Source organism: Pyrgilauda ruficollis, unplaced genomic scaffold (genome assembly GCF_017590135.1).
Source record: "Pyrgilauda ruficollis isolate IOZ18807 unplaced genomic scaffold, ASM1759013v1 scaffold29, whole genome shotgun sequence".
NCBI lineage: Eukaryota > Metazoa > Chordata > Aves > Passeriformes > Passeridae > Pyrgilauda > Pyrgilauda ruficollis.
In genome coordinates, this window is record NW_024524266.1 from 4,050,869 (window position 1) to 4,063,293 (window position 12,425).

Here is a 12,425-nt window from a genome sequence, read left to right on the forward strand (position 1 = left end):
ACAGCAATTTATGTTTTAATTTACTTTTTTAGTAAAGTTTTATATTGTGTGTATAATAATTATTCATGCAATGCTGTTGAAAATCTTAGAAAACTGCAAACTGCTATGGGGCTGAGAGCAAAGGGAGGTTCACTGGTTCTTGGCCAAATGTTGTAGTTCCATGTGCCCAAGTCCACCAGGCAGCAGTGGTGAGCCCAGCCTGACACACACACACACACACTGCAATAGCACAGCCGACCACAAAGCTGACACAGGCAGAGAACAGAACCTTTACAGGCATCTACAGAAACAGAAACAGGATAGATGCTCTAGTCTTGCTTTTCCTCTCCAGATGGTCAGGAATTAAGTCCACTCTAAGACACAAATATACTTCTCTGGGAGCTGGTCTTTGAAACACAATCCATCTAGCACCTGGCCCCAAAATGTCTCTCTTCCAGATCCTGATACCTGGATTTTCCAGGCAAGGGCATTTCATTGTCCTGCTCCAGAAATTGGAACTCAGACCTTTTTTCTTACTTTCTGTGTCAAGGTTCATGTGTGCTGACACAAGCTCAGAATGGACAGGGCAGCCACACAGAAGAAAGGTAAGGCTAGGATTTGATAAGAATGTGAGAGTGAGTGCACTGACCAGATGCAGGTTTCTCACTCAAGTGTACTGTCCAGAACCAGTTTATACATATCTGGACTGTTTTATCCCCTTTTTCCTCATTTCCCACACTTGTTCCTCCCTTATCCACCTTGTTCTCTCCTTTTCCCTGCCTTCGTCCCTTCCCTTAAACATTCCATAATAAGATTTTCTCAGTTCAAAATGCACTTCCCTCTTGTCCCCCACAGTAAGTTCTAAATCTTTTTAAGTGTTAACCCCCTTCGGTCTGGAATGGATTCTGGATTTGATTTTTTTTGTTGCCTCCTCTTGGTTAGTAACTTACAGAGATTTTTTTTTTTTTCCTTTGACAGTCTTAGGAACAGCTAAATGAGCCAAGATTCCTCTGCAGGCCATGGTGAGACCATGGTGAAGCAGCTGTGCCCCTGCACGGGATGCAGAGATCCACCTGCAGCCCATGGGGGAGGTGACCATGCCAGGTGGATGCCTGGAGGAGGCTGTGATCCAGTGGGAGACCCGGGGGAGAAAGGAGTCCTGGTCCCAGGCTGGAGCAGGCTGTCCTTGGAGGACTGCACCCCGTGGAAGAGTGACCCACACCACAGCAGTTTTGGAAGGACTGTTTGCCTGTGGGGGAAATTCACGTTGCAGCAGGTGTGGCAGGACTGCTGCTCGTGAGAGTGGACCCACCCTGGAGAAGTTCACAGAGAACTGTCCCCTGTGGGAGGGACCCCATGGTCTCACAGGGGAAGAAAGTCTTGGTGGTGAACTGACCAAAACCCCCACGCCCTGTCTCCCTGCACTATCAGTGGGAAGTATGAGACGCTGGGGGTGGGGAAAGAAGGTGTTTTAAGGACTTATTTTACTTCTCATTATCCCCATCTGATTTTGTTAATAATAAATTCCCTTTGTACCTCTAAGCTGAGCCTGTTTTGACCTTGGAGTGTTTTCTCCCAGTCCTTAGCTCATGAAGCCTTCATTAAATTTTTGTCTCTCCTCTGCCCAGCTGTGGCAGGGAAGACTGAGTGAGTGACTTTCTTGGGTTCCTGGAATTTAGCTCATAATACATAATAATCCCTACTTTATATGGAAAAGAAGCATGAAAATGAAACAACAGAGCAAATGTCACACCCTGGTTTAGGATAGCCATATCTGAACATGATTATTAGGTAAAATTCAGTGTTAACTAAGTACAAAATAATTTACCTCTGACTATTTATGCACCATGACAGATTGTAAATCAGCTTTGGGAAAGAAGTTCAGAGGCCAGTATAGAGTACTGACCACAACAGCTGCATCCTCAGTAATGAAGGGGGTTGGTGGTGAAGGGTAGGGGGGAAGGGAGGGAGGGAGGGATGGAGAAGAAGAACATCCTATCATATTGGAATAGAGAACAAGAACAAAATACAGACATGCCAATTGGTATCCACCGTGTATGCATGCTTAGAGGTAGGATTTCTGTGTCCCAGGAGGATGTAGGATAGAATTGATAGTCTTACAAAGATACAAAAGACATGAGTAGGTGTTGGTTTGACAGAAGTGGGGAGTTGTTGAACTTTCTAAAACAATGTGTGTAAAAACTTTACAGGAAATACTCATTTGCTATTTATAAAATACATGAAGTTGAAGAAATAAATTATGAAGCAGATTTTAATTTTTTTAAAGAAAAAAGGCACTGCTTCATTTGTGCATATCTTACTCATGACAGTTGTCATTGGGCACTCTGAAGATTCAGACTAGGGAGAGGTTCTCAGAAGGGTTACGAATTTTAGCAGAGGGTTTATGGTGCCAAAAGCATCCAATATTGTGGATGCTGACATTTATTAATTTGTTATTATGCTCAATATCGCCATTAAATTTGTCTTTTGGATTCGAGAGAAATTTTCTACTAAAAATATTTCCCTTCCCTAAAAAAATGTTTGATTATCAATACACCATGTATATATACATAGATGTTTTTGGGAATGCACAATCAAGTATTACAATGCACATACTCAAGAATTGTATCTAGTACTACTCCCAGGTTGGAACTGTATGTTGTTAGATTGGAAGACACTTTATCAAATTTAAAAGAATCCAAATTTAATTAAGGTGAACAAGCACCAATTGTACAACTGCAGTTGATGGACTAAAGGACATAATCAGAAATGTATCTTTGATACAAATGAGATATGAAATGTACTTAGGAGACTGACATCAGTAGTACATTTGCCACCTTGTTCCTAGTTCAGAGATGAATGTTCTGTCAGAAAAAAAAGAAAAAAAGAAAAAAAGCATGCAGTCAAGTGGGTGATTAGACTGCCGTTTTTCACCAAATCAGCTGCATGATTGTTAGCAGCCATTTTGATTGCTAAAATTCTGCCCTTGGCAAACAAAAGGTGGTAGTGATTCTCCATTTCCAGTTCAACTTTATTCAAAGTGATATCAAACAAAAAATGACATTTTTTCCTCCCAGAAACCTGTAATGCAGAAATCACAGGGAACTAAAAGAAACGTTGTTTGACTCATTAGCACCCTCATAAAAAGACTAAAGTCTGTTAAATAAAATTTACTGAAATATTTGTGTCACCTAAGATTTCTTGCCCTGGCAAATATATCAATCCAGCCATGGGTTCATTACAGGAAAATGAGGAAGATTGTCAGTATTATGAATGAAAATATGCAGTATATTGAATTATCACAGAAAGGGAGGGCACTAAAGATATTTTCTAATTTGAATGTCTAAGACTTGCTTGACTCCAGCAAGAGTGTGACAGAGTTATTTTGTATATGCTGAAAAATATCGCCACTCTTACATATTTTCCTCAACTCTGGTCTGCTAAAACTCTTTACAATTCTTCTGGGTCTTCCTGAATGTTCTTATGTCTTCACTGACTTTTCTCTGAAAGACCTCACTTTATCCAGTCTCAATGAGTTTTCCTAGAAAGTTAACACTTATTTCCTGTAATTAAAAAATTAACCAGCAATTCAAAACTTGGGGAGGGCAATTAATAGACCACCAGATGTACCTGGAAAAACAGGCTGTTTTGACCTGCAAGAACCTCCTTAGGTCTAAAGTACTCTCTCTCTCTCTCTCTCTCTCTCTATATATATATATATATATATATACATATATATATAAAAATATATGTATGGTTGTTTGTTGTTTTTTTCTTTCTCACTTTGTACATTATAAAATTTTGGAAGTAGCTGAAATAGAACCTTTACTCTGCAATTTATTTCATTCTGTATATGATCTATGAACTTTCAAAACCCTCATCTTTCAAAGCTTAAACTGAAAAATCTTTGAAAGAAAGCACTTTTGAAATAATTGAAGGAATCTTTGAGGCAAAAGTCTTCAAAATCACACATTGACTGAATATCAGTAATCAAGAGCATTTCTTCAAATATCTACTTCCTCTTACTGTCAGTTTAATAAAACACCCTGCGATACTGATGTTCTTTAGAAGAGAATAGTAATAAAATGACAAAGGTTTCCTTTGCTCTCTTAGATTATCCTAGACAATTTACCAGTTTTCATTAGAAGTGATCCACTGGTTAACCACTTGCCAGTCCCCTCCTTCAAACTGACTACAACATATTTCACTCTGTATTGAAATACATATCTTTAGTGTATCATTTGAAAAAACTGTGCAAAGTCTTTGATTTACTGCACATAATAACCTGTGATTAAACAGAAACAGCTTATGGAAACATTTCAAAATAATGCTTTATTCAGTTCCTGATGATTTACTTGATTGTAATGATACTTAATGATCTTGATATTAATATTCAAAACCCTTGACTAGCTTCAGCACTAATTACACGTGAGATTATTTCTCAGCTCTTCAGCCCATGGGCCATATTGCCAAGAGACACTGTGGTAATGGGGTTCAAACCAAAATTCAAGGAGAATCTGAGTGCAGGAAAATATTCAAAATGTTTTGCTATGAAATCCTACATTCAAAAGAAAAGACTGAAACAAAATATCTTCAGACCTTACTGTATAATATGCTTTTCTGTATACTAAGTTAAGTAGATCTTCAATCCAAGTGGTGAATCCTGATTATATTTCATCAGGGTTATGTCCATGTTTTATTAACAACTGCTTTAGAAATACATGAAATGGAAAAAAAAATGAAGCAAGTTGCGTTAATCATACCTGAAAAGAACTGGAGTTCATAAGTTCTTAAATTGTAAATGATTGTGAATTATGAAAATCAAGAGCAACAAATCAACAAAAGAACATCTTTAATTTTCCTTTCTGTGATGTTAGCATAACAATTATTAAAATATTAGAAAAAGAACTATGAATTATATTGGTACCTTAATGGTCTGTGTGGAGGTCAAATAGAGGTAAAGATAATAACATTCCTGGTCCAGCAGTTGGAGAAAATTGTTAAGAATAATGAACATAACTAAACTCTTCATCTGCCTTTAACTGAAAACTTACAACAGAATTTTCTGTAAGAGTTTGCCTTTGTAACTTGCAGCTATTGTGAATTTTATACTTAAGTATGTAATTATCCTTTGGCATTTTGCAGCTGTTCACTATTGGCATACAATGCAGTATGCCACAAAGACAGTTATTTAATAAGAATTGCAACACACACGTCATTTTGAGGATAGCTGCAAGTCACCAAGACAGAAGTGGACAGAAGTTTCTGTGCCATTTCATGCACAATCCCAAGGAAGTAATGAACTGGATCATCAAATCATAGAATGGTTTGAGTTGGGAAGGGACTACAAAGACCATGTAGTCCAACCCCGCTTCTAAGGGCAGAAATATCTGTCTTTCATTAAACCATGTTGCTCAAAGACCCATCAAACATGGCCTTGAACACTTTGAGGGATGGGGTGGGCACCATTTGTCTATGTAACTTAGTTCAGTGTCTCATCATTCTCATCATAAAATAATCTCTTTCTCATACCTTATAAAACCTTTCGCTCTTTCTGTTTAAAACTTTTGCCCCTGTTAAAAAAAAATAAATAAAAAATCTGCTACTTTTTTTTTTAAGTCCCCTGTAAATATCAAAAGCCTGCAGCATGGTCTCCACAGAGCCTTCTTTTCTCCAGGCTAAGCAACCCCAGCTCAGCCTTTTTTCAGAGGAGATGCTCTCCAGCTCTCTAATAATTTTCAAGGCTCTCTTGTGAACTGGCTCTCACATCTTTCCTGTGCTGAGGAGCACAGGCTTGGATTCAGTGCTCCAGCCAGGTCTCGTGAAAGCAGAATCAGCTTCCTGTGACCTGCTGGCCACGCCGCTTCTGTGTTGGGGCCCAATTTAAGAACAAAAGACCAGATATTTACGGAAAGAATATAAATGAGAGTTAGAAAAGGTAGCTTCCAATTCAGAAGTCTTAATGTTGATTTTACTGGCCTCAACATAAAGTGAAAGAAGCTTATGTCATACAAAAGGAAACAGCATTGATTAGAACTCTCTAACAGGATTAAGATGCTAAATTAAATAAAGTAAAAGTACAATATGAGCAATTGAATCTATTCAAGTCAAATTATATTTGCTATATCATTTTAGAATCTTTATTCAACATGAAAGAAGGAATCCTCTGCTTAGTAAGTAAGTTGCACCATTAAATGAGAGCCAGCAATCAATTAGAGGTCTAAAAGAATCATAAACAATTTAACAAAGTTTTGGATATTTTAATTGCTTATGCTTCTCTTTTATAATTACTTTAAAACATAACTTGTCTTTTTCCAAGTGTCTGAATATTGTGTACATTCTCTTGGGAAATCTGAAGCTAAATTAAATTTTCAATTATAAATACAAACATCTGTGTCAGAAGCACTTAAATTATATGATAATAAAAGACTTCGGATTTATTGTTCATGTCCTTTTTTGTGTCTAAAAATCAAAGCACATACTCTTTATAAGCTTTCTCCCATCATATGCAACAAATAACTTCGCATATTAATTCATTCTTATATCCTGAAAATAAAATTACAAGTAAAAGTGATTTTTTAAATACAATCATGACTGTCTGTAAATATTCCAAGCATGATAAAATATGAACTCCCTAGTTTCATTTCTCTTAGGGAACTTTATTTAGCATCTATTTATTTAGCATCTACCTAGAATTAAAAAACTGAATCATCAAAAATTTCAAAAGGCTTGGTTTATAAATAGACTAAGTAAAATAGCTTGTGCACAATTCAGACAATTTACCAGAGAAAAAGAAATTATAATTTTGTATTTTGAAAACCAGAATATTCGGTGGCCAGTCAGAGTAAAAGCCATTTAATGCCTGATCACAGTAATGCCAGAGAATCATCATCTTTCCAGTTCTCTTGTTTTATCTACAGCTTTCCAGGTTATATCTACCATTCAGATATGATTAACTTTTTGTTTCTTCTTTCTATGTTTTTGTTGTTTAATGAGACTAGTACAGTAAAAAGAGTGACTAGGTGTAGGAAAACAAGAACTGCCTGGAGCTATTATATCTATTTTTTACCTTATCCTTTCATGGATATTTCCAAGTTTCAATGCAGCATCATACAGTCGAAGAAATTCCTTTAGCACTGCTCTCTTGCGCTATTTGAGATTTAGGAAAAGAAATCAATCTTTTACTGACCCACAAGAATTCAACAGATAATATCAAAAGATGGAGGTGATGGCAACGAAAAATATAATTAGAGCTTAAAGATCCAAAATTCTCACAGATGCAGTTTCCTAAAAGTGCATAAAAGTATCCTTGTGGATAGCGCTACATCCGACCATGTTGCTGTAGAAAGCACATATTATGTAGACCGGTACAGTAAGAATTTTGAGATTTATATCCAGGTAGAAATAATCTTTTTTCCATGAATCTTTGGAGTCTGTGTATTACATTCTCCTGTATCCTGTATCAGAATGTGACCATTCTAAGTTTTTATTGTTTCTTAGGTTATGACTACAGATAGATGAAATTTACATTCTGAAGTTTATTCATCAAGTAGTGTAAGTATTGCATTAACCAAATTATGACTTCCTGAATTATATGTGAATCTAATGAAAAGGCCCAGAGGGAAAGGAAGTACGAGAAAATAAAAACAAAAGATGAGACATTCTACTTTTGTTCAAATGGAATGGAATAAAATGCATTCTGAAACTTAGAGAACTTAAGGAAAAACTAACAAAGCCATAACATATAAATAATTAATTAAACCCCTCTCTGCATAAAGTAATATATTTTGTTAAAAGTGAAGCAATTCCAGGGTAGTTCCTCTCATTCTGTCAATGGAAAAAACAGGTTATTTAAACAACTTGAGTTACAGTAGTGCATCTGCACTGCAATCTGTCCAAGGCATTTCTCTGTTTTTTAAGTGGATTTTAGTTGTTTTGGTTGTTTTGTTTCTGGTTAGGTTTTGTTGTTGTTGTTGTCATTAAATGTTTAGCTTAGTTTAGTTTAACTTAGGTTTGATTTGATGTGGTTTGGTTTAGTTTTTTTAGTGTTGATCTAAACCCCATCATTTGTGCTAGGTAAATTGCATTAAAAATAGTATATATATGAACGTTTCTGCAGAGCTGTAACCAAAATACTTTTGTCAGGACTCTCAAGCATTGGGCAGTGCAATGCAATGCAGGCTCAAAAATTGTTCTGGCCTCTACAGACAGCATCAACTTCTCAGCACCCTTGTGGCATCCATGAAGCTTTTAAGGTCACTTGGCAAACATGAAAACTTATCTCCACATGTTCATATGATGATGGTAATGAACATACACATTCTCTGTTACTGTGCATCCCACTGTGTGACTGTGAACTTTTAATTTAGCACAAGTACCTGCACCTTAGAGGTCTATGATTTTCATGTGCTTTGGATTGCATAACAAGGACAAGTCATTGAGCTCTGATTTATCCTAGCAGTTCACTGCCTATGCTGAGACACAGGTTCTATAACATGTGTTAAAAACACAGAACAGTATCAGCAACAATACCATGATTCAATGCTGAGTGAGAAGAGCCACTGGAGCTGGCATAAAAGAATGCTTATACAGAAATTGGCACCAGCAGGCCATGAGGAAAATACTGGCTGAGAAACTTTTCTGAGTAGCTCTGATACGTACAAGAAGTGTATTTAAGCACATCTTACATTCAAGTGTAAAATATAATTAAATAATTTTCTTCTTTATTTTTTTCCCTCAGGACAAGAAGATACCTTCAAATACCTTCAAATACCTTCAAATACCTTCAAATACCTTCAAATTTTCAGATGAAAATCACAGCTCCTACTAAGATCATGGGTGAGAAGATATCTGTGTATAGGTGGGTCCACAGCATGTTGTTAAAACAGCAGGCATCATCTACAACTTTCTTCCCATGAACTTTCAAGGCCTAGGTAGTCATGGAGGGTGGATTACTTGCAGATTCCTGTCTTAAAGTTGCCTGTGAATTATGTAGGGTTATACAAGGTCCTTTGAGACTGAAAGCGCATGCTCTAGATAGTCCTGTTGCTGTGATTATGGGCTTTAATTCTGTATAATTAACACCCTCTTGAATATGATTTTGTGCTATGTTTATGAGACAGAAAGCTACAGCCATAATTGCCTTGTCTTATCCCTTAGCAATATCTATATACTGAGTTCAGAGCCTTAGCCATGCCTGAATAATGGAAGATAATACTAAAATAATTAGCCCCCTGATCTTGCATTAAACAGCATAACTTGAAAGCAGTGCATGACCTGCTGCTAACCTCATATGTGTTCCTCTGACTAACAAATCAAATAATGTCATTGTGGAAAGACTTTAGATCATCTCTCTGCTCATGATACCTCTGTAAAGGTGGTAGGTGAAGATGAGTAGCAGAGGAGAATGACAGCTCTGCAGGTTATTTATCCTCCCCTTTAGAAGTTCTCTGTTTCCAAGTCTACATCATTATTTCCTGCATTATCTATAGCAGTTGAAATGGTTTCACTCTTTTACTGTATCCTTGTTCATTTTTTATTTGTCGACAGTTCATATCAGAATGTCAATAATGATAATAATGACAAGAATATGTTAGAAGAGAGTAATTTGATTATCATTATTCTTTCAAAATTGTCACATATTATCTCTGCATAATAAATACAAGTATATCAACAATCCTTATGGCTAAGGTTTCTTTCCTAACAGTGAAGGGCGTTAGGGTTCAGTCTCCTTTTGAGAAAAACCTATGGCCTGTGAAATTTCCTGGGCATTGACTTGTGCCCACACTGCAAAGCACTTGGAGGACTTTCTAGCCGGTTAAATGACTGCAGGCCTTTGTGACACTATGTTGCTAGCACAATACATAACATATGTTAGGACACAAGAAATGCTGGAAAAAAAGCCTGAAGACTGAAGTAGGTAGAAGGACTGAAATCTGACATCATCTGGTTCTTTCTGCCTGCAGGAAAAATTGCTCTGTTTTCTCATAGTTGGAGGTATGTTCTTCCAGAAGGGATTCTGACAATCATCCAGCATGAAAGCACTGCAGGAAATGATGTGAGAGGACAATAAAGATAAATTCTAAGCAGAAAATATAGAAAAACCTTCAAGTAGAAATTGCTGATGAGTTCATACATAGGGTAAAAGCTACTTCTTTTCTCCATAGTGTTATGCTTCTGCCTACAAAAGCAGTAAGTAAACTGGTGTCTAATGAATGGAAGCACATAAATGGTCAACAAAATGCATTCAGTTCCTTTCATGTTTTGAATTCATTAAAATTTAAGGGCAATTAAAACATTGGGCTCGAGCTTACACAGGCTTCAGATGGACATCTCCATGACTGAAAACAGTTGTTCAGATTTCATAACTAATGTTTTTAAGGAGTATCTGGGGACTGATATCCAATATAACAGTTCTTATTCTTTTTAAAAGCAATTAGAAAGAGGAAAATGCAGTCTAGCTCTGTTACATGTTTTTTGCCTACTTGATTCTAAATAATACTCAGAAAGATCTGAAGGTAGGTTAGTCACCTTTGTAAAATGTGCAGGTATCTTTTTACAAATATTGTGTTAAAATTACCTAGGAATTAATTTTTCTTTTTGATCTATTACTACTATTGGTTATAAAATGTAATTGCATGATCACTTTGAGAGATCTTTACCTGATTAATTTCTTCCTTCTGTAATGTCTTTATTTTGCTGTAGTTAACAGATTGACTTCAGTCTGAGTTTTGTTTTGAATGGACTGTGTTAGAGGGACAAGCCTTTCTGTAATAAATACGCTCTCCTCCAGGAAGTTAACTGTAATCACAAAGCATCTCTGAAGTTATATTGCAACTGCATTCTTTCTGAGACACAGGCTCTCCAGTAGGTGATGACGTGAACCTTTCACAGTCCTAAGACCAAAAAAAAAAAAAAAGTCCTGACCTTGTTAAGCATTATCACTAAACTCTTGCACAGGAAGTCAGCAATGCCTTAGAAATAGTGGGTGGAGGACATAGATTTTTTCATTTCCTACCCTTCAAGTGATTTAATATTACTGGAGATTTTCCTTTCCAGTGAAAGCTGCTGTATAATGAAAATTACTAATTATGACTGTATTTTGGGAGAGTACTGCTCTAAAACAGGACTCCCTTCAGACGTTCAAATGAGAATCTCACCTGCTCTCCTTCCAGCCACCTGCTCCAGTTCCACACTGACTGCTCTCATGCAGCACGTCTCTTCCTTTTAGCACCTTCTGGAGAAGATACCTAGTTCCAGACCTTTTCTCTGCTTTCCAGAGGCAAGGGAAAACAATACTGTAATTCTGTGACAATTTCCAATGAATGGAGGTATTTAGGGTTTGCAGATTTGTTTCAGAAATACTTTATTATTACATTAGTATTATCAACATCATCAACAACATCACCATTCTTATCATCATTATTATTGCTGTCATAGCTGCTTTATCACCTTGGTTATTCATCAATGTGATTCTTATTATTAACACTGCAGGAAATCCCAGTCTCATTTATATTTTGCTGTTAAGTGTAATTCTTGAAAAACAGTCTCTTAGATAACACACCTAAATATAGTAAATACCTATCTAGTTTTATTTAGAACTTACAGTAGCAACTCTGCCACTTCTCACTTACTTTATTTTGAAAATCTGTAATAGCTTTTATGGTAAGTTCATGGGAAATCACAGGTTGGGTGTAAGCCTGTAAGGTACCTCAGGACATTTCTCCAGTTTGACTTAGAGTCAACTTTGTTTTTTTAGACTGGAAAAAACCAGCTCTTCTCTCAGCTATAAATACCTTTTCAAAATAACTTTTTATTTTAATAAATCTTTTCATTAATTCCTGCAATTAAATATTCATTGCATCATTACAATATTAAATAGGAAATTACTTGGCAGTTAAATTAGTTCTCAGATAGCATATACTATAATTCAAATATATATTGTATTTCAAAGAAAAGGCAAAAATAAAAAAACCCGAAGAGCCCCAAATAAAATAAAATAATATAAAATGCAAAAAGGAAGCCAAATCAAAACAACATACAGTTGGTAATGACTTTTTTACATACCGATGAGTTGTATTCTTCAACATTTTTTGAGATATGTAAGCATTCTGAAAACCTCATCACTGTAATTGGTTACAGTATTTTAACAAATAATAAAACCACCAAAAAACTTTCATAAAAGTTCTTGACATAGTGAATGGTACATTAGGATAAGAATTGAGGTCAAAGGAGATGTTTATTCATGAAAACTGCTCAAGAAAATAATAAGTGTTAATATTTACAATTTACCATGAAGCTTCAGAAAACGTCTTCCTAACTTCACTGACTTGCATTTTGTAACTTAAATCAACTTTTCTTCTTACCATCGTTCTCCACTATCCCATCTCATTTCATCTCAAAACCTTCATTTGTCTTCAATTTCATATCTAATGATATGAATTGTC